The sequence below is a fragment of the Pinus tabuliformis genome, chromosome X (genome assembly GCF_031772625.1).
Source record: "Pinus tabuliformis cultivar Carrire ecotype Pingquan chromosome X, CPIR1, whole genome shotgun sequence".
NCBI classification, from domain to species: Eukaryota; Viridiplantae; Streptophyta; class Pinopsida; order Pinales; family Pinaceae; genus Pinus; species Pinus tabuliformis.
The window spans coordinates 842,267,277-842,289,671 of NC_142308.1; positions in this window are offsets into that span (position 1 = coordinate 842,267,277).

Consider the following 22,395-nt stretch of genomic DNA (forward strand, 5'->3'; position numbering starts at 1 on the left):
GAAGCAGTAGAAGTTAATAAGCATGAAACTTACATTGAAAGGAGGATCTTGTCTAACATTTAGGTGAGGGAGATGTGGGGCAATGGATCCCTAACTCTAGCAACACTCATACTAGGCAGACCTAGTCATGAATCTCTAGATATATATTGACAGGTGAAAACAATCATGGGCAAGGTGCTTGTAGAGAAGAACAAATCCCATTGAGAAATCCTCCTTTGCATGATTCCCTGTAGTAACAAGTCAACAAGATGTGCCATAAGCTCAACGAGTTTTCCAGGAAATTGGAAAATCTATACCTTCAAAGCAATGAAGAAGTAAACCAGGTCCCCACTCCCATCTAGGTGGATTATCCCAACAATGAAAAATGAATACACTCTATATAATTTTGTTTTCAGTTAATAAGTTCATATTTCATAGATCTACACATAGTTGCTATAGGTCTTTGTTTACTATAACAATTATTATTTCTAGACATGGCTATGTAGTTAAGTATTACTCTATTTTGGGACCTATTTTCAAAACATCGAACATGTTATTAGATGTTTTATCTAGTTTTCCCAATGCCAAATTAGAACTATGAATTTTGTGTGTGTGTGTGTACAATATATATATAAATTATGTTTTGCTTTTTTTGTTTTAGTGCAAAAGTAAAAAACATGAGAATGTTGAGAAAGGTGTCATACACTTACAATGTTACAAAGGATTTTTGTAACACTGCTAAGATTGTTGTCGTGCTACAAAGAATTTATAGATCATTGTTGAGAACATTACAATGTGGCTAAAAATGTTATAATATTGTAGAGAACTTTTGCAATGTTGGTTGTGAAAGGAATATTTGAGTTGCTATGTGAATAACATTTTAGCATTGTTATGCTAAGAATATTTCAGCTATGAAGAGAATACTTTAGCAATTGTGCACAGAATATTTCAACAATGTTCTACTAAGAATATTTAAATTGTTGTCAAGATTTTTTAGTAGTTGTACAAAAAATATTTCAGCATTATGCTAACAATATTTCAGTTGTCGTGACAATAATATCTCGGCAATTGTGTAGGGAATATTTCAAGAGTCGTGTAGAAAATAATTTAAGCAATTATGCAAAGAATTATTTCAACAATTCTATAGAGAATTATTCAGCAATTGTGGAGAGAATATTTTATCAATGTTGTAAGAAATATTTTAGAAATTGTGCTGAGAATATTTTAGCAAGTGTTCAAGGAATATTTCAGCAATTGTGTAGAGAATATTTCAACAATGCTATAGGAAATGTCTTAGGAATCATATAGGAAATATTTTAACAATTGTGTAAACAATGTTTTAGCATTGCTATAGGAAATATTTCAACAATTGTGTAGGGAATATTTCAGGATTTGTGTAGAGAATGTTTTAGCAATTGTGCACAAAATGTATCAAGAATGCTATAGGGAATATTTCAACACTTGTGCAAAGAATATTTTAGGAATTGTGTAGGAAATTTTTTTAGCAATGCTATAGGGAATGTTTTGGAATTGATGCAATGGATGTTTCAGCATTGATTAGTGGTAGAGAATAGCCTACTTGTGGTTTTCTCTATGTAGAAGTAAAAAACCATAAGTGGTTTATGGTTTTACTGTACATTATAAGTTAAGCATTAAAGTGAAGGAAAGTGAGTATTTATAACCCTACTGTTATACTACCAAATTTTCTCCAAAACTAAGCCAATGTTGAACACTCACGGAGAGAGAACAAAAAATTTGCATTGTAACCACTAATTGCTAAATAATACAATGAATGGGATTTAGATCTAATGTTTTTCTCCCAAAAGTGTTTTTATAAGATATCATTTTTTTAATATATCATCATAAATGGCAACAAGAGAGTCGTAATAAAAGGAAATCTTACTATTTCATTTTATTACATGTAGAACCTTTTACTACAAAGCTTTGAGGACAAAGCTTATCAAATGAGGACATTATGATATGACCTGAAGGGAGGCATATACATATTAAATGGTTATGTAATGGGTTAAAGGTATATGTAATAGGGATCAACCTATTGAAGTGTCCATATGTGCAACGAATGAGAAGAGGTATATGAAGAGGTATATGAACATATGGTTTTGATAGATGAATGTATTAATGTATTTGGAATATGTTCTCATATTTTTTAAGGATTTATTATGTAACTCATCTCTAATATCTCTTTTGGAATCATACTCCACTCTCACATTGGTGTACATTGTGTAGTCTAGTCTATTATGATATATTAGGTATTTGGTACAAAAATTTGTATATCAACTAACACAAGTACGTAATCAAACAAATGGACTTAGACATTCCTCTCGTGATTGAAACCCCCTTAACATTGAATTCGATCTCCATGTATAATAATATAAATAGGAGTGTGACTAACGATAGAAATCTTAAACAAAATATCTAAATAATAATTTGATTTTGATTATACAAGGAACAATATGAAAGTTAGGAGAGGAAATCGAGCACACATGTAGATAAATATAGAAAATGCATAGTAATACATTGAAACCCAACTTTTTTTAATGAATAAAATAGAATAATGTTGTAGAATACAAACTAGCTAGAATGTTGGTATTTTATCTCTAGAGAGAGAGAGATATAGAGAGAGATTTCAACTATACTCATTCACAAAAGTTATTGCAAGAGACCAAAATAATGGAATTTAAAGATAAAATAAGAACCCTAAATTTCTAAACCCTAAATTATGGCCCCTAAGGTGGTTAGTTGATATGTCAACTTTTAGAAAGTGTAATTTTTTGCATACAACCTCTATTTCAGGTGCATAGTATTCCATTGGAAAGCTCTAACTAAGAGATACAATTTTAAAAATGGCTTGGGTGAGGAAACGGTAGATCCAAGTCCTTAAATTTCCAAAAAAATCCATTATTTAGGGCCTCAAAATAATCGTAAAAGTTTAGGACCCAAAAATTCATAACAACACTGCCAAGATAATCATATTTATACAATGGAAAAGTTGGATGGCCACCAATTTTCACCGTACTTATCTCTCCCCCATTAAGAAGACATGGTCACCATTTCATCAAGTTTCATAAAAAAATGAGGAATTTTTTCCCGAATTCGAAGTTTTGTGAACCACTTGCCTTATTTAAGACATTATCATGCCACTAACAACTCAATAGAGGTGCACGTTTTGTTAGTGACTACGCTTCATTTTTATGTCCATGATTATATCCATTGTAGCTTGTTCAATGCATTAAGAATCAATTTCTATATGGGCCAAGTGTTCAACTATCTTCAAGTTTTCCAATAGAGATGGGAAAGATGGTCAAAGCAACTCCAACTTGGAACTTGTGTGAAACCATATGTTGGTCGTGTCAATACTAGTACTTTTCATTGGCCTTTTGTACTATATCATGAACTTGTTGTTGGATGTGTTGGATATGTTCAAAAAAATTGGATATTTTATCTATCTAAATATCGGTGTGTGAGGAATTTGTTGGTGAAGATGCAATGGGTTGCTATAACAATGAGGGTCGATGGTTGGAACCTCAAGCACATCTAAAAAGGATTGTGGCCAATAGAGTCATGGAGAACTTTGTTATAGCTATGTTGATCATATGGAAGGTTCTCATCCTAGGTACACGAATTCTTGGATTTGTACATATGATGAATATACACAATCATATTGTTAACCACTTTCATTTGTCCTTTTATTCAAGAGTGGATGGAAATCAATTTTGTCAACTTGGTTCCCATCAAATACTATAGGTTGGACTATAATTTTTTTACGATAGTGTTATCCCTATATGAAGTAATGGTCCATGATTGCCCAAAATGAACCTAAACATTCTCAAAGAAGAGTTTAGCAATGGTTTCGGTTGCAATGTTCTTTTTACATGGTGTTAAAACACTCGTCTTAGATAATTGATCAACAACCATAATAAAAAAATGTGATCATGTTTGGTGGAGGGAAGTCCTGGCATGTAATCCATGGAGATTAAATCCTAGGGCTTGTTTTAGGTAGGTAGAGGAGTGTACAACCCTTTTTCTTGATTTCTAGTTTAGTATTGGCATAGGCACTGCATAATCTAATGTATCAAATAATTTCATATTGAAGTTTTAGCTAGTAAAAATATTTATGAAGTAATTCTATTATCTTCTCCATATTAAATTTCCATACCACTCAATTATAATACACCTTAATTATATTTGTACACTCACTTGAAGGAACAAAAAGATTGCCTGGATAGGATAAGAGGGGTCCTAAATGTGGAACTTTGGAACTTTTTACCCACAACCAACGTTTGATAAGTAGCAATGAATTCAAGGTCACTATTGTATTATTTTGTCCACTCAGGTCTCATGCCCACTAGAGTTGAGAATTTTCATTAGCACCACAACTTGGGGCTAACTGAGGTAGTATACAACATGGCTGGTATTACCCTTCTTGTATATAATTCTCAAATGGAATTCTTTCTTGTACCTAGACCACTTTTGATAGTAGTCATTTTGTGACTTTCCTTGTGTCTACATGAATTGCAAAGGCTTGTGATTAGTTTAGATGATCATTTCTTCTCCTAGAATATAATGCTTCCATCGTCATCATGCCTACACAATGGAGTGCATCTCCTTGTCATAGGTGGAATATATACGAATAATATCTAATATTTTTTCATTGTGATAGGCCATTAGATGTCCCTACTAAGTGAGGACTACATCAAAATAATAGTTGAAGGCATCTATCTCAATCTTAAATGGTTATTGGAGGCTTAACAATGTGAGGATTTTTGTGTAGAATAATTGGTCTTTCAAATCCTGGAATGATTTTTGTTATGACTTAGACTAGGAAAAACCCTTGGTAACTTTAACTAAGGGAAAAGTGATATGAGTGAAACTAAACTTGAACCTATAGTAAAATTTTCCAATTTCCAAGAAGTTGTGAAGCTCTAGCAGAGTCATCAGGGATAGCTAATCACAAATTAGTTGAATCTTGTCGATCTATGTGCACCACATGTTCATCCATGATGTATCCTAAATATTGAATATGTTGCATGCCAAATGAGCATTTCTTAATATTAGTGTATAATTTTTATTATCATAGGGTGCTTAATATCTAATAGATGTGTCATAAATGTTATGCCCAGATCTAACTGGAGATGAGGATGTCATCCAAATTTATGACTATAAAATATTTTATGAATTACTATAAGATATCATCCATCATCCTCATGAATGTTGCTAGAGAATTAGTCAAGCCAAAAGGCATGAGCAATCACTCAAAAAGGCCTTATTTAGGTTTGAAGGTTGTCTTCAATACATCATTTTGTTTTTTCAAAACCTAGTGTTACTCTGACTTCAAACCAATCTTGTTGAAGAACTTAGCTCCTTTTAGTTGATCAAGAATATAAATAATTTGGGGGATCATTGATCCTTGATATTTGTTTTTTTTCGAGATCTATAATCAATGCAGAGTCACCATGTCCCATCCTTCTTTTGTACCAACACAATTGGGATCCCATAAAGTGAAGAGCTTAGTTGAATGTGGATTTTTTAGATGAATGCATTAAATTGATGCTTTATTTCCTCATTTTCCAAAAAGGAGCATTTTTATATTGCACCATTGGGCAAGGGGGCACCAAATATCAATTCAATGAATGTTGACCTAGAAGTATAAGGGAACCCCTGTAGGTGAAGTGAAGAAATATTTGTAATCCCCTACAATCATGTCCATCTGCTTCTCACGTGGAGAGAGCTCTATGTGGAAATTGTGGTGGTCATAGTGACCTTTCATTTGCTATTTTATAGAATCATGAAAAGGAAAAAATTTGTACCATGAGAGATTACCTTTTCACACTATTTTGCTATGATGCAATTGCAGTAGTTGAAACTACCTCCAAGACCTTGTATGGATGACCTCCCAAAGTAACAATGACACTAGAGTTAGGGCTCATAAACAACATGAATTTTCCACATATAGGGTTATAATAAAAGCACATATAAACTTTGATTGAGTCAACATCAGGCAATACATTATCTTTGAAAGGATTGATGCCATAAGATAGGTGCCATTATTGGTTGATTTGAATATATCATCCTTATCTCAACTAGTCGATGATTTCTTTGCATTTGGGGGTGTGGCATTATCAACAACTTTAACCTCTTATTGACCTCGGCTAAGATCAGGTTCTTTTAGCTCCCAACATAAACAATGAAATTTAGTGCATCCCTCTTCTCCCACATCCATGAATGGAAGAGGTGTCCCCCCTCCTTATGCTCCTTTAACTCTTCTAATTGGATCTTGTGATTGTGATGGTAGCCCAAGGTTGTACATTGATGATCAAATTTCCCTTATCTTGCTCCAAATAAAAGCCTCATCTAGGGTATATCTTTTTTTCTTTTCTAATTATAGGAATTCTAATCCCCATGATTTGCATATATTTACAAATTGTACGGATTGGAATCCATACCAATTAAGCTCGAGATTGTTTTGAGTGGTATTCATCTATTGTGCCAAGGTATTTTGTGGAATTCAAACCACTTTCAAGTATCCCTATTTGAATTCCCATGATTTAGTTGCTTCAAACACTATGCTCTGATAATGTTTGTCATAAGAGCTTGGGGCCAATAAAGTTTGATTTACCCTGTGAAACCTTTCGATTTCCTGGTATGATTTTTATATGATCTTGTCTTTTTCTTTCACCTTTTCCATTAAATGTTCTATATTTTTTTTCCATTGTTGAGCAAAAGGTTGTTCCTACGGAGGCTATGGCCAATGGATTGTTTAGAGTGTTGGACATTATGTTTCTCTCATGGGCACCAAGATAGGATTTGTCGGTTCTTGAACCAAATATCTCTTCCTTTCTTAGAGATGGTGTTCCTATAAAAATGGAAATTGACCAAGTTTATCAACTAATTATCATCACTCGTGGTGATAGCCATTTCTCCAATCTGTAAATGGCCTTATGTTAATGGCATGGAAACCAAGACTAATGGATCAATATCCATGCTAGGAAAATTTCCATTGCATGCATTTGGGTTTCATTTTCTTGATTCTCTTTCATGCTTACCTCACCCGAGGCTTATTTTTCTAATCTCTCCCTTTCAAGTTGCTCTTACTCTTGTCTCTTCTTTTCTTCTTCTTCCTTTTGTAACCTTTCTCTTCCTTCCCTTGCTTTTTTGTTCTCTGCCTCTTCCTTCTCTTTCTTTAACCACAAGTCTTCTTTTAGTTTCTTCTCCTTTTATTTTAGCTACACTACAAGGAAAATTCCTTCTAGTGGAGCTTCTAACCAAGGTTTTCAGTGTTATATAATTGGAAAAAATTGTCAAAAAAATTCTGCTACAACATTCGTTTGTAGTAGCGGATGTTTTAGCAGAGCTGATAACAAAACTTCATCACAACTAAAATAATTTAGGTGGTCGGAGGTTCTAGTGGGTGTTTTCATAACAGTGCGCTTACTTGACAAATCACACCGGTGTGATACTAATATAAAAGCATTGGTGTTGAAAATTAAAATAAAAGCACAAGGACTGGAAACAAATGCTTGGAGCACCAGTGCGTTAAATTTATAAAAGCATCGATGCTTTAATAATAAAAATGCACTAGATTGTACAATCTATGATACCATGCACCAGGGCGTTGAATGCAAACAACACTGGTGCTTGAAAAGTATACCCTATTGGTGCTTATGTCTTCCATATATGTCTAGGGACATAATTTTCAATAAGGGCACCAGGGAAAGCAAAAAAATCTTGTAGCACTGGTGCTTTTATCTTCTCCAACACACCAAGTAGTTATGTGTAACAATTTACCGATGCTGATGAGTTGTATAAACAACACTAGTGCTTAAAAAGTATAACACCCTTGTGCTTATGTGTTTGCAAAAGCCTTGGTGCTATAATTTTCACAAAAAGGCATCGGGGCAAGCAAAAAAATTGTATAGTACTAATTCTTTTATGTAATATAACACACTGGTGTGTTAAAGGTAATGGTGCACTAGTGTGTTAAAGGTGAATCAGACTCGTGCATGAAATGTATATCTTCCCAGTGCGTATTTATTTTACAAACGCACTATGATACCATTTTTTATTATATTAAATATCGTTGTTGAAAAATCATTGAAGCATTGTGCATTAATATACGATGTCCTGGTATCTATTTTCTCTTTTCTAGAAGCATCGACCTGTGACAATACAATTATATCTTAAATCCATTATTCATCGAAAAATCGACATATATCTTGTAACAATATTCATATAAATTAAATTTTATTTAGTGCATTTGTATATGATGTTTGGATTAATTTGTTATATCTTCATATTTCACATCTCTTCATTATAATGTTTAATCGTCCATATATTTAATCAGTGGTGTAACATTTCACAATGACATTGGACAACACAATAAAATAAAGTAAAATGTATTTTATTATATGTGAATAAAAGGCTCTTTGTCATACGAAATGGGATAGTTATTGGTATTTCCTTGTCTTTCAATTGGGACACTATGTCTATTACATTAAAAAAAATGTATGATTTTCATAAACAATTATTTCAAAAAATATAATAGCTTGCATTGATATCCAAATAGATCATCATTCTTCACTAGAATTGTTGTCAATACTTGAGCTATTTCCATGACTTGGGTTATTTGGACGAATGTTTTGTTGATTGCATTGATTGTTTTCGTCTTCTTCAAGTTCCATCTACAAACATAAAAATAAAGTGTAATGAGTGTATCTACATTGGTGAGAATAATGAAAATTGAAATAAATAATATACATTAATGTAAATCGAAAAGTAATGTACCATAACAAGAATTGAGTCATGAACTATACACATTCTTTCAAAACCAAATCGCATGCCTTCCTTCAACAACTCTTATGTTGGTGTAGTTCCATACTTTGTTTCCTGCAAGTTTTATATCCCATAATAAATCATATATTTAATATAAAGTATTTATTTATTTATTCATTAATTATAAACTCAAAGAAGTAAAGCAACATAGATACTTACAAATTCCACAATTAATTTTTGATATGCCAACATATACTCACAACCCATATTTAACCCAATGTCAATTAATTCTTTTAATGGCTCTTCTTTGTATGTTAGCACCTATTTGAAGACATTCAAGGATGGTTGTTGTAAAACAACTTAAAATATACAAAAATGAAATCTTAAGTTGTTATAAGGAAATATTAACAATTACTCACAAACTTTGATATCAACCATTTTCTTCCGTCTTGTTTTATGTGTTGAATGAGTTCCATTTTGTTTTCTTTTCTGCAAGAAAATACTTGAAAATTAATATTTAATACTAAATTATTTGTTTATATGTACCTAATAGAAAAAACCAATGATTACATACATTTGAAGCACATTTTTGTTGAGATGGCTCCTCCTATGATGCAATTATGTTAATTTCTCATCTCCTTGTACACTTTTTTGGACATTCCTACTAGAATGTTTTGGATATAAGCTCGTTGATCCCTTGGGATTTTCATAATATTCCTGAAAAAAAGTAATAAACTATTTTTATATTGATATATGAAAACTAAATATAACAAAATTGATATTAAGAAATGAATGTTTTGTAGTAATATATACATATAATTCTAGAAAAGAAATTTAATTAGGAATATTATTTTTTGTTGTTGTATATTTTTGTTATTGCAAGTCTCACATGTTTCATTGACCATTGCTTTGGGAATGCTTTTTATAGTTTAAATATATGTTGATTCTTGGAATCATTGGATTTATTTATATATTGTAAGTGGAAAGTATGTTTATATGTTCGTTCCCCCTTTTATTAACCTCCAACACCACTTCAGATGAGCTAAGGACTAATTCATCATCATTTACATGTTCTATATTTTTTTCTTAGAGTGACATTATTTTCCTTTGTTGTTGGTCCTTGTGGAACATTAAACATATGTGAATTAGTAGATTGTTTGAAACATTTTATTTAATATTCTTAAGTATATTATTAATGAAAATTCAAAAAAATAAATCATATTGAATAATATTTTTTCATTCACTTGATTCATCCCTCTACAAATTTTCTATCAGGATTTTACACTCTTATGCACTTAGATCAAAAATAATTTTATTGAGATTTCTCATTTTGTGGCTCTATATGACACACACTAACCAATACATATTAGTTAAACTTACATATAGTTCAAACATATTAATTTTGTAAAGAACTTACATAGAATTTGACTTTTATACTTTTTTGTAAGTGTTATCATTGTGTCGATTAGTATTTGTGTTACTTAATTTCTTAGACATTTTTTAATCAATATACAACCTGCACCATTCAATACAAAATCCATTAAACATATTTTATAAACAAATCACATAATTTATAGCCAAAAAGAGGTCTCGTAACCGGTGTGGTACACTCGTGTGTTTCACACTGAGGCATTTAATTATTGAGCATTGACATCGAAAATTATTATTTTTAAATAAATTTAAATTATGACGGTGTGATATGTAATGTTAAAATCATCGTCGTCATAGTAAAAAACGAAAATATAAATATTTAACACAAATTTTTGGACTTAACAATGTTATTTGTCAAAGGTGCACTGACGCATTATAATACACAGGGTGCACCAATAAACAAAATTCATTTTTAAGATAAATTAATAGGGCCGACAGGGTTTTGATCTGATTCAATAAGTGTCCTGCTTTACATTTCAAACACCTTATATATAGTAAGACAACCCCATTAAATTTAGAATGCCTAAATGAAAATCCCTAATTATGAAGTGGAAGATAAGTTAAACCCTAAGATGAAATTTTGCAATCACATAAGAAAGAAGAAGCAAGAGTTTAAGGTAAGCATTGCATTTTTGTATTTATTTTCTGAATTTTAATAAACTCTAAATAGGAACATAAATTGTAAAAAAAATTATTAGTAAAACGAATAGTAAAAATTTTACTGCACGAGATTTTTATTTTTTTCTAAATTGTAATTAGATGTAACATAAATTATAAAAAAATGTATTAGTAAAATTAATAGTAATTTTTTTTTTAAATGTATTAGTAAAATTAATAGTAAAATTTAAATTTTTTACTATGCAGGGTTTTGAGTGAATCACCATACCTTCTAAATTTTGATCTTCTGAATATTTTTGTTATTCCAAAGTATTTTGCTGCTCCACGGTACTCCCAGCATTGAGAAAATTAATTAAATAGTGAATATATTCTTACCATTTAAAAGACTTTACGAAATTAGATTTCAAAAAATTAATTACCGCTCAATTTTCATTTTGAAAAAAGTAAAATTGCGCCTTTTGTTTTTGTTTTTAGTTTTTTTGTTTTTTTTAGTTTTTTGAAACATCGATGTGTTTTATAATAAAAAACATATGTGCATTTAATAGTAGTGCACATCCATTAACATAACTTATCAGTGCACTAAAGTTTTTTAACGCATTGATATGATATAATTCATTTTTTGTTTTCAAAATCCTAGAAACCGGTGTGGTTTTTATTTTAACACATCGGTGCAGTTAGTTTTACAAGAGCACTTATATGCTTTAATACTTATCTGAATTTGTATTTTGACATAAAATGGCATATTCATCTCAAATTATCCTTTAGGATGCATCCACATGAGTTATAGTAGTCCATAGTATCCATTTTTCGCTTAAAGTCACCTTATTATTAAAAAATGGTTTGAAAACTATATTGAAATTTAGGTTGTGATTATACGGTTCTTGAAATTAATTTTAGGTATGTACACAAAAATTTATTATTGATTTGGCTCAAGTGAAGGGAAAAAAACTCATAATATGAAATGGCCAATTCTTCAAATTCTGGTTTGTTCCATACTGCTCAAAGTCCTTCGTGGAGTTCTCCCTCTCCATCTCCAATAAGTTCATATTTTATTTATATTTTGATTATCTAATTGATTTATATATATATATATATATATTATCCATGTCAATTTGAATAAAAATGTATCCAAATTTGCAAGATATTAATTCATAATCGAGTTCAGATACAAAAAATATTCCATCAGTTCAAAAATATCAGAAGCTCTTATCAGGAGCAGCATACCGCAAGCAGTTGGTAGATGAAAATGGACAGTTGCTTTACCCTGCCAATTGTAACATGCCAACTTCCAGCAGAAATCTTAGCTCAACGATGGGAATAATTATTTTCTATAATGCAATTTCAACAAGCGCATTTCATTATGCTTACTAATATCATTGATGTACTAATGTTTAATATTTTTTGAAATTATGATTCTAGTGATGATGAGTGGCCCAACTACCATTTTCAGGTGCACCCCACTATAATGTCAAATTGAGAGAAGGTTGCATTAAGAGCCAAACTCGGAGAGGAAGCATACCAAGAATGGTTAAATCAACCACCTATTCAATTCCCACTACGTCCAGATTCACCAATTAGGAATGACTACAGCAATAGTAGTTCTTCATCACAAATTGGCAATGGAGGCTATCAAATAGAGGTCTGCATGGATGATTACTTATCAGATACAAGTGCCATGGAGGAAATGTTGCTATATGCATTCCACAACAATGATCTATGGGATGATGCTTGTTAGGTCGTCTAATTGTCCCATTTTTCACCATTCTAAACACCAATTTTCATCACTTTACTTCACTTCACTTATTTTTCCGTCTATTACACATATCGTTGTGTTTTTTTTTGTAAATGTACCACATTAATTGTATGAATATTAAAATATTTAATTATCGTAATTTTCCCTTATTTTTGAAAAATTAGAAAGGATTATTGCTAGTTTTGTTGATGTTGGTTTTCCTAATGTTGTTGCAGTGGTTCCTGTACACTAACAGTAATAGCCTCCATGGCTAGCATATTTATATATCACCATAAGGAATTTTGGAATATGAATTCTATTCCCAAGGATGTTGACATGAATTTGTGTTTCCTAACTCATACCCAAGTCAAATCTATTAAGCTCCAGCTCATGATTGACAACTAAGACAATTCACGTAGATCTTTAAACACATCTTTTGGGAAACTGAAGAATAATCTAGGAAATACATAACGTGGGTTTTTCTCATAAAATCCCCAATTAGATAACTTAGAAATAGTTTCTCTATAAATTTCGTGGATTGAAAGATACGTGTGGTTATTTTAGGCACATATTTTTTGTTACGACCATTGACAAGCTACGTCCCAAACTAAGCAAGCAGTTGGCAATTGCAACAGCTCCAACCTATTCTCAAATTATTTTATGATAAACAAATTTATTGTAATTATATCTTGAGTTTTTTTCCAAGTAAGATTTCCCAATAACAAATAGAATCAATATTCTGTAATTTGTCCATGAATGTGACAACCCAGATATGGGGGATTTATTCCAAATTTCCCCCTTCCCTTTTCTTGTATAAATATATGGACAGGGAGAAAGATAGAGTAAGTAAAAAAATGAATAATTTATCTTAGGAAGGGGAAGCAAAATCATCCATGTAACATGCATCTTTTAACTCATTTCTAAATCTAATGCAAACTCTACAAGTTTGTGGCTTATCTCTAAATTGTTGATTTGTGAGTTGTGAATTTCCAGCCTCCCTGCAGAGGAGGAAGGGCCCTCATATTTAGCATGGGTTGTTGTGACAGTCAAGGTAAATATTTGTTACATATTAATTCATTTGCAGGTTATGTTAATTCGTTTATTATTATATCACTGTTACGGATTCTTGATAATATGTTTCTACTATTATTGGTTAAGTTAGCTTGTAGAATATTTAATACAGATTGTTTGTGTGTCAGCATAGGTGATCCTGGATCGATTCTTACTAGCCATGTGCTGCTACCATTCAATTATTGCTACAGATTTATAATTTGTTGTTGAAACGGAATGTTAGCTAGTTTTTTAATTCTAAATTGATTTTAGTTGGCTTGATGGTTGTGTGGTTGTGATTGAATAATTTTGTAAGGATTGATTTCGAGTGTTATTTCATTTTTGCAAGTGTGATTTCATTTCCAATCTTATGTGTAGTGAGTTATTTTTATGCAAGTGAGGGTTTAACAATGATATTTTTTTTCATTCCTACAAGTGTGAAGAGTGACAACTTTGTTCTTGTAGGAGAAATATTAGCATTAGTAATTAGCCAATGTCAATTAACTATTGTTGCCTACATATATTTTGCATGATAACCTTGAAATAAAAAGACCTATTCATATTGATAATTTATGTTTGAGTGAATTGACTTGTTTTATTAAGACAATTCATTTGCCCAACATTTTGGCATCGTTGTCGGGATGGGTATTAAGGGCACAAAAGCATAGTTGGCAGTGTTTTCTTTTTATAGATGTAGCATTCATGAGTGTGATTAGGTGTCCTTGTATCTAGAGGATATCGAGCGGTAAGAACGTGTGCATCTCTTCGACAGACTGAAGCGAGATTGGCCTCATAAAGAGTCAAGATACATAGGTTGGATTTCGTGCAATTAGGTTTTTTTTCCAATAATTCTCATTGAAAGTAGGAAATTTTCATTTTTTCCCTATGTTTTAATCCATGTGTTGACAAAATATATCATCTAGTTAAAGAATCTTGTTGAGCAATGAATAAATGGTGCTTCAAGGAACCTTTTGATGAGGAATTTGAAGCCAATGGTGAAGATACAAGGACTGAAATTGGTATTTTGTTTGAAATTAAAAAAATTATATTATTAGCTCTTTGTCTTCACATTTGGATTTTTTGCAGGAAAAACAGAAGCAGGTTGAAGTTGGAAAAGCACTTCCAATATTCTGCTCCAATTGTAGAAAGAGGCACTCCTTCAGAGAATGTCCACTCAATAGTTTGAAAGTTTGTAGTATTTTTGAGGAGGATCACTCAATAACCATTGCCCATCGCTGCTAGGATTAAAATAAGTATTCAAGGAATCAAGTGAGGAGACAAAGCAGACATATTTTAGTGGCTCTAAGAAGCCATGGAAATTTCCACCACCAAGTATAGCTCAAAACCCTTCATCATTCTTCAATACCTGGACTAACATGTATGATTCTTAGCAGATTCCTCAGCAAATTTAGAATCTTATAGTTCCATGGAAAACTCATAGTCCTCCTCTAATTCAATACCCCACACTATGCTTGCAATGGCCCTCTCCTGTGAGTTAGATATTCTTGTGGCCTCAAGGATGGTTTAAAGCCTCTTTTCCAGGGAAGTTTCCCATGCAAACTCAACTACCCATTCAACAAAAACAACTACAAATCCCATCCAATGCACCACCAAGTAATCCTCCTCTATGGTCCCAATTACCTGTGCAACCTAACCCAAATCCAAACAATAAGGTTGCACAACAAGCCGAAGCACTTGCTTTTCCCACTTACTCCCTCATTGAATGTAATGGCATGTATTTTAGATTGGGGAGAGGAGGGAATTCAAGAACTTCCCCTAGTACCACACAATGTGCAGAAGAGAATTCACCCGAGGAGAAAGCCACAATCCAAATATCATTAGAGAAACAACACGTAATTGGAAATTATCCTAAAATTGTTATTACAACTGATACTACTGTTAAATTTGTTGAAACTCTTGTAGTAGCTGATAATATTGTTGTTGTTCAAATTGTTGTAATAGCTAATATTGTTGTTATTGTAAAATCTATTGAAACTTTTGTAACAATTGATGTTGTAATATCTGAAACTGTTACTACTAAACTTGTTGAAACTATTGAAAATACTAAAAAAATTGTAACAATTGATGTTGTAATAGCTGAAATAACAATTGAAATTGTTGAAAATGTTACTACTAGACTTGTTGAAACTATTGAAATGGTTGAAACTACTGTAACAACTGTTACTATTGAAACTACTAAAATTGCTCCTATTGAAACTATTGTAAAAACAGGTGTTGCAATAGTGGATACAATAAAAATTAATGATGTAACAACATATGCCATAACATCTGCTAATGTTGAATATATTGAATGTGTGACCATCCGTATGGGAAAAACATCTATTAGAAATATATTTGTATCTCAGGGAATAGGAGAACAACAAGAGAACTAAGAACAAGTTGTGGAAGATCTACATAGCCCAACAAAGGGAGATATGCCAACATTCTTTAGTGAATCAAGGGTTAAAGAATATGTGGATCACCTTGAAGCCTAGTTACGAAAAATTATCAACATACGACATTCTTTCATCATTTGACAACTCTTAGCACCATATTAGTTAATGCATCTAGTTTCTGATGCTTTGGTATGCATTAAAGTTTATATTTAAAAAATGAGTTTGAATGTATTTCTATATCTAATATGTGCATGGTTGAACTAGAATTACTCCTACACTTGAAGGATATTTTCCTTTATTCAAATAAAGTAGAGTATGATAGTATAGATAATAAAATAAATAAGTAGATAAATAAATATATTTCTTTATATATATATATATATATATATATATATATAAGTGCAATCTTTGTTGAAACACATTGTGTAAATCAAAATGGGTGATAGATCCTTGAATTTGTTTGTGTCTATAGTTATATCATATTGAAATTCATATTCCTACAAACATTCACATCCATTTAGATCACCATTTGGGAGAAACTATTTGTGTAACACCCTCCTCCCACATCTACCCAGGTAATCGGCCAACTGGGATAAATGTGTGACGAGAAGTTACTATGATATGATTCGACCTCCTAACCCACATTAACGAAGTGGAACCGATGGAAATGCACCATATAGACCTTCCACATCAACAACAAGACTCCTAGGAACCATCCCAACCTCTCAGATAACTAGCCCCTGGGTCCCACTGAGTTTTTAGACCAATTAACCTCTGGACACTCCCATGATATGGGCATGCATGCATCTCGAAGGCTCTAGACACTCCCATAGCATGGTATGCCAGCATACAGGGACTATTATGCTTAGTGTTGTGCCAGTGTCCCCAGGATTTGAGCTACTTTTTTCAGGCCCAGAGCCCAGGTCGCTGCCCAAAACTAAATGACACCTTCAGAAAAGAAAGATAACAATGGAATAATAATATAAATAAAACCACTTGAGCAAGGACTTGACTGGACCTCTACCAGCCATGACAGGCGTTTCATCAAACATGTCACAAATATGTCATCTACAGGTGTAAATAACAGATATGAGAATAAGGGTCTAATACTTATCTGAGAATCGCTACAAAGCATTGTTCCCTTATATAATTTGTTGCATCATCATCTATTAGGTCATAGACACACTATTCATTCATTTACAAATAAAAAGCATGAGGAGAGACATACATCATCACTGTCATAAAACATGTTTATAACTAGCATAATAACAACAAAAATATCAAGGATACATCAGCCATAGAATCCACATATACACCAGTACATTAAACATAAGATATCAAGGAAAGAACCTCTTATTAATGAATGTGAAATCCAGCCTGGTATGGGACTACCACGTTCCACTCGAGCATAGAATGGCTGAGCCAATTCTCTCTTCAGTCATTCATCCCCGTGCCATATTCCAAGCATGAATGTGGACTCAAACCAAACCAACCAACCATGGCATCCCGAGGCTAAAACACCTCACCTTCATCAATAGAAAACCAGATTTAACGTAATCCATCTCGGTTCACTAGGCCAAACAATAAACATGTAATAGCAGGCCTTACCATGATCTCCACCAAATCACTAGGCCAAAACAAGCATGGATGCCACCGCATTTCTCCACCTACACTATGAGGAATTTTCATGTCTCCTAGTCTCTTAGGCTTTACCGCAATCCACATCGGATCACTAGGCCCTAAATCGAGACCCACTCTCTAGGTTTTACAACATATCCCATCCCGAGATTACTAGGTGTGATGGAGAGCACCCACCTCTAGGCTTTATGATATATCCATCCATTCATCGGTCGAGGATTCCTAGGCTCACCGAGGAAACACAAAATCTGGCTTTATTGCAACCCACAGTCTGGTTCAGGGGTTACTAGGCCATGTGTTATATCATTCAAAGATCCACCTCACTCATCTTTGAATCCATCCGACAATCCAGCTCAACTAAAACATGAGAACCCCATCATACCATGGTTATCCGAAAATGGCAAGGCTTGGATGAAAACATTGTTACACTTGGAAAAACCCATGCCATAACAACAAAAGAACCACATGCAATACCATGCATGCCAAATCTGGCAAGGAAATCACACATGCAAATCGATACCTGCAAAGAATCTTGATGTAGCTTCTTGATCCTGCTCTTCCTTGCTTTCTCTTCCTTCCCTTTTTCTTCTTGCTCCAAATCCCAAGTATGCCACACTCCTCCAAGAGTGCTCCAAGAAAATTTGAGTGTCCAAGAGTATGAGAGAGATAGAGAATAGTGAGACAGCTCCAAAATTGAACTGACCAAGCTTTCCCACTAATTCTCAGAAGCCTTTTTATCAATGAGGCTTCTAGTTTCTTCAATTTTTATCATTTTACTTTGTTTTCCTTCTCGCATGCAACCTATGACCTTTCACCTTCCTTTTCTCCTAATTTCCATTATTTTCATAAATAAATGTCCCAAAAATGCCATTTTTCCTTTTCGAAGCCTTAGCCATTTCCTTTGCCAATTTCCATATCCATAATAAACTGAGTGAACACCCACTAGGATGTCTTTCCCAACATTCATCTTGGAATATGTGTCTCATGACCGTGGTATTATATTTTTTACATGGATTTTTTTTTTAAACCAGGGTTGTCGTAGAACCCCCCCCCCCCAACGTCCCCTTTGGGGGAACACCATCCTCAGTGGTCAATGACACCTATAACAAGCTAGAGGGTTGAAAACAAAACATATTTCCCATGGAGCTTTATAACATAGCTCTTTGTAGTATTTACAATGACCATCGGCTAAAACATGACAACATACCATTTACTAGATCTTTATAACATATCTCATTATGGTATTTACAATAACAACCACATATACTCATGCACATTTTCTTGGACTAGTAAATAACCATATTATCTATGGAACTTTATAAATCCAACTCAATACAATATTTACAATAATACACACATATACACATGCACATTTCCTCATCTAGAAAATAAAAGGATGAGGTGCTCGTATCAACCAACAAGGGAATCTAGAGGCTCACACCTCCACCCTTAAAATTACCTCCATCCCAAGAAGTCCAAAATCCATTGTCAAAGTCAAAGCTCCATCCAATTTCCAGTGCCACAATTTTGCACCACTTGTCCTCTCAGCGAACACTTACCGACTCATTGTTCCAGGGCGCACCCCCAACAGTGCCACAATTTTGCACCACTTGTCCTCTCAGCGAACACTTACTGGCTCATTGTTCCAGGGCGCACCCCCAATGTGCATCTATTTCCATTTGAAAATGCTAATGACCAAAAAGAAATCCATCCACCGCCTTCTCTGCTACACAGTCCCTCAAGAAATCCGATCACCCCTTTTCATGCAATCACTCACCTTCCAAGTACCCCAGCATCCCCTATCCTAGGCGATCCATCCCTTGGCAAGGCTTCCTCACATCAGAAGGTCAAAAACCAAGGCATATCACTACCTTAAAAGCATCATACCAGTCATAACATGCGTATGAAAATCAATGGATATTGTTGGGTACTAGTGTCCCATAATGGCCCTACTCCTGAAGTGCTTTACCAACATATTGTTGCATTTTCCAATTCCTTTCACTTTTGTTGCTAATTCTTGTAGTCAATTTCAACCACCCAACTTGGCATTTCCCTGATTCTTGTACCAAGCACATAAATTCCATTAGATTGAAAATAATTTGAAATGACTTCAAACCATACCTCATTGGTGGCCTGTCAACAAGGTACACTTGCAATTAGGTTTGCTTCCTGTCACAACAAGTCAAACTAGCATCTTTGACCAAATCATCACATATAAACATATAACATCAGGTTAGCTCAAAACACAACCATCATAGATCAAAATCATAAATCACATGTACCCATCATAAACCAGAATCATAAATTGCATGCATAATAAAACTAAAATAAAATATTGATACTTATCCTTTGATCAATCCTTAGCTTCTACCTTTGTCCCTATTCCGTACACACTCCGGATCAGTTGCCACACCTAACAAACACCCAATTTCTTCTCCTCAACCATGTGCATCACACATACAACCACACATGACCTAAAACACCATGAACCTTGACATACCACACTGTTGATGGTGCTAGACCCGCCAACATGTCAAGGGGATATCCCCGGTAAGAAGTCCCAACTAGACCTTAGACCGTTTGGTGTATGAGTCCCAACAGTGGGTCGTACGATATTTCCTTGACCACGGTTGCGTGCATAGGCAAGTAGGATGTCCTTGTTGGTAGCAAGGGTGTGACTGGTGCAGCAAGCCAAGGATGGTGCATGAAGGGTTCTAACAAAAGGAAGGTGGAATAACTGCACCCCTTGGAAACCAATGGAAACATGTGGCTTGGAAGGGAACACATGATCAAAGATACATCACAAGCTGGAAGGCAAGTGGAGCCCAACGATCCAAAGTGATGGTTAAACCAACAACACATCTCAACAAGATTCATACATACATCTATAGAAAGAGTCCATACATATATGCGTAAGCAAACAACTACATATATCATTAGCGTAACCAAGGCAGTTGAAATACAATAACAACATATGCATGAAATTTGTTGGCTCTGTTATATTAAGAAATTGAAAGTTCCAATCATTCATACAACCATGTCCAACTACTAGTCCCTATATTAGAATGTTATAGTGACTACCACTTGCTCCTCTAAAGGGATATACTAGCTCTGCACTGTGGAGAAGCCTAGGCTCGTTTGTTAAAATTGGAAACTAGGGCCAAACTTCATGTGGGTCATATTATTCATGGCTGATAATATTTTTATTAGATTCTTCTCATCGAGAGGTGTAGGAATGATATAAAGATCATCTGATTCCGATAAGTATTCATGGAGATATGAATTTATTTTGAATATGGAATTATTATCAAGCCGACCTACAACTCATGTAGGCTCAGAAGCCCAACAGTCACATCTATTCAAACACTAAAGTTGTGTATAAATACAGGAGGACTTTTCCTCATTTAGAATCACTCATCTCATCACATCTCTCTCTCTCTCTACTACGCAGAAAGAGTCTCTTCTCTGCTGCGCAGAAAAGGGTCTCTCCCTCACACATGTGAAGCCGAAAGCTACTGAAACTGAAGCTGCAACTACAGAAGTAAAGTTTGACCTGAATGGACTAGAATATCTCCTCATCTGAATTATGTTGTAGGTTCATCTAGACTTCCTCTGAAACCTGTAACTTTTGGTGGTGGAATCAAGTCAATCTGACGGACGATTTGCAAGATATCGACTGCCCTAGTTTGAAGGAAGCTGCTGAAACTGAAGCTGCAACTGCAGAAGTGAAGTTTGACCTGTGTGGACCAGAAGATCTCCTCATCTAAAATATGCTGTAGGTTCATCTGAACCTCCTTTGGAAGTCGCAACTTTTGGTGGTGGAATCAAGCCGATCCAACAGTCGGTTTGTGAGATATCGTTTGCCCTAGTTTGATGATGAAGCCGCTAATGCTGATGCTGCTGATCTAGGGTTTGCTACTGCTGATATAGATCAGATTTATTGTACTATTTCTCTCTGTTGAATTATTGAAGATAAAAGAAGATTTTATCAAAGGGTTTCCCCACACATTGTGGGGTTTTTCCCTGGCTAGCCGCCACATCTTGTGTCTCTTGTCTTGGCTTGTTTTTTAATCGATGATTTAATGTCCTATCTGCACTTTACTTTATGTACATGTGATTGCTAATCTGTAGAATATAATAAGAAAAAGAAGTAAACTGTTATAAGCATAGAACATACCATAACTTAACATGGTATCAAAGCTGTGGTGAAGGCAAAGCCCAAGCAAGAGCAAGAGCAATCACCGAAGAGAAGATTGGCAAGGCTATCCTAAAAGAACTATGGGGTCCTCAACACTCTTTCCTGCCAAAGACAAGCTTCGTGAGAAAGCTAACTCTCACAAATGGAAGATGTCTATCGATCTAACCTTAGAAGAGTAAGGAGTGCTAGACCATGTAAGAGGCAATATTGTTGAGCCTCCATCAAATGCATCTGTTGCTACCTGGAACAAATGGAAAAACGGAGAAGTCAAAACAAAGAAGATCATCTGGGACTCTATCGACAAGCACTTGGTGGCCTACATCTCTGAACTGGACACCTCCAAGGAAATATATGATAGACTGGTGAGTTTATTTAAAGTTAATGATGAAAATCAAGTTTTGTTTCTTAGAAGTCCGCATGGGGTAGCTCAAGTGGCAATGGCCGTGGAAATGAAGTCTCACCGAACCGGAGATCTTGGGTTCGATTCCTGTGCTACCCTCCCTAGAAATGGGGTGAATAACGGACATCTAAAAACTCGAAAATGAGAGGGTCCTACCAAGCTT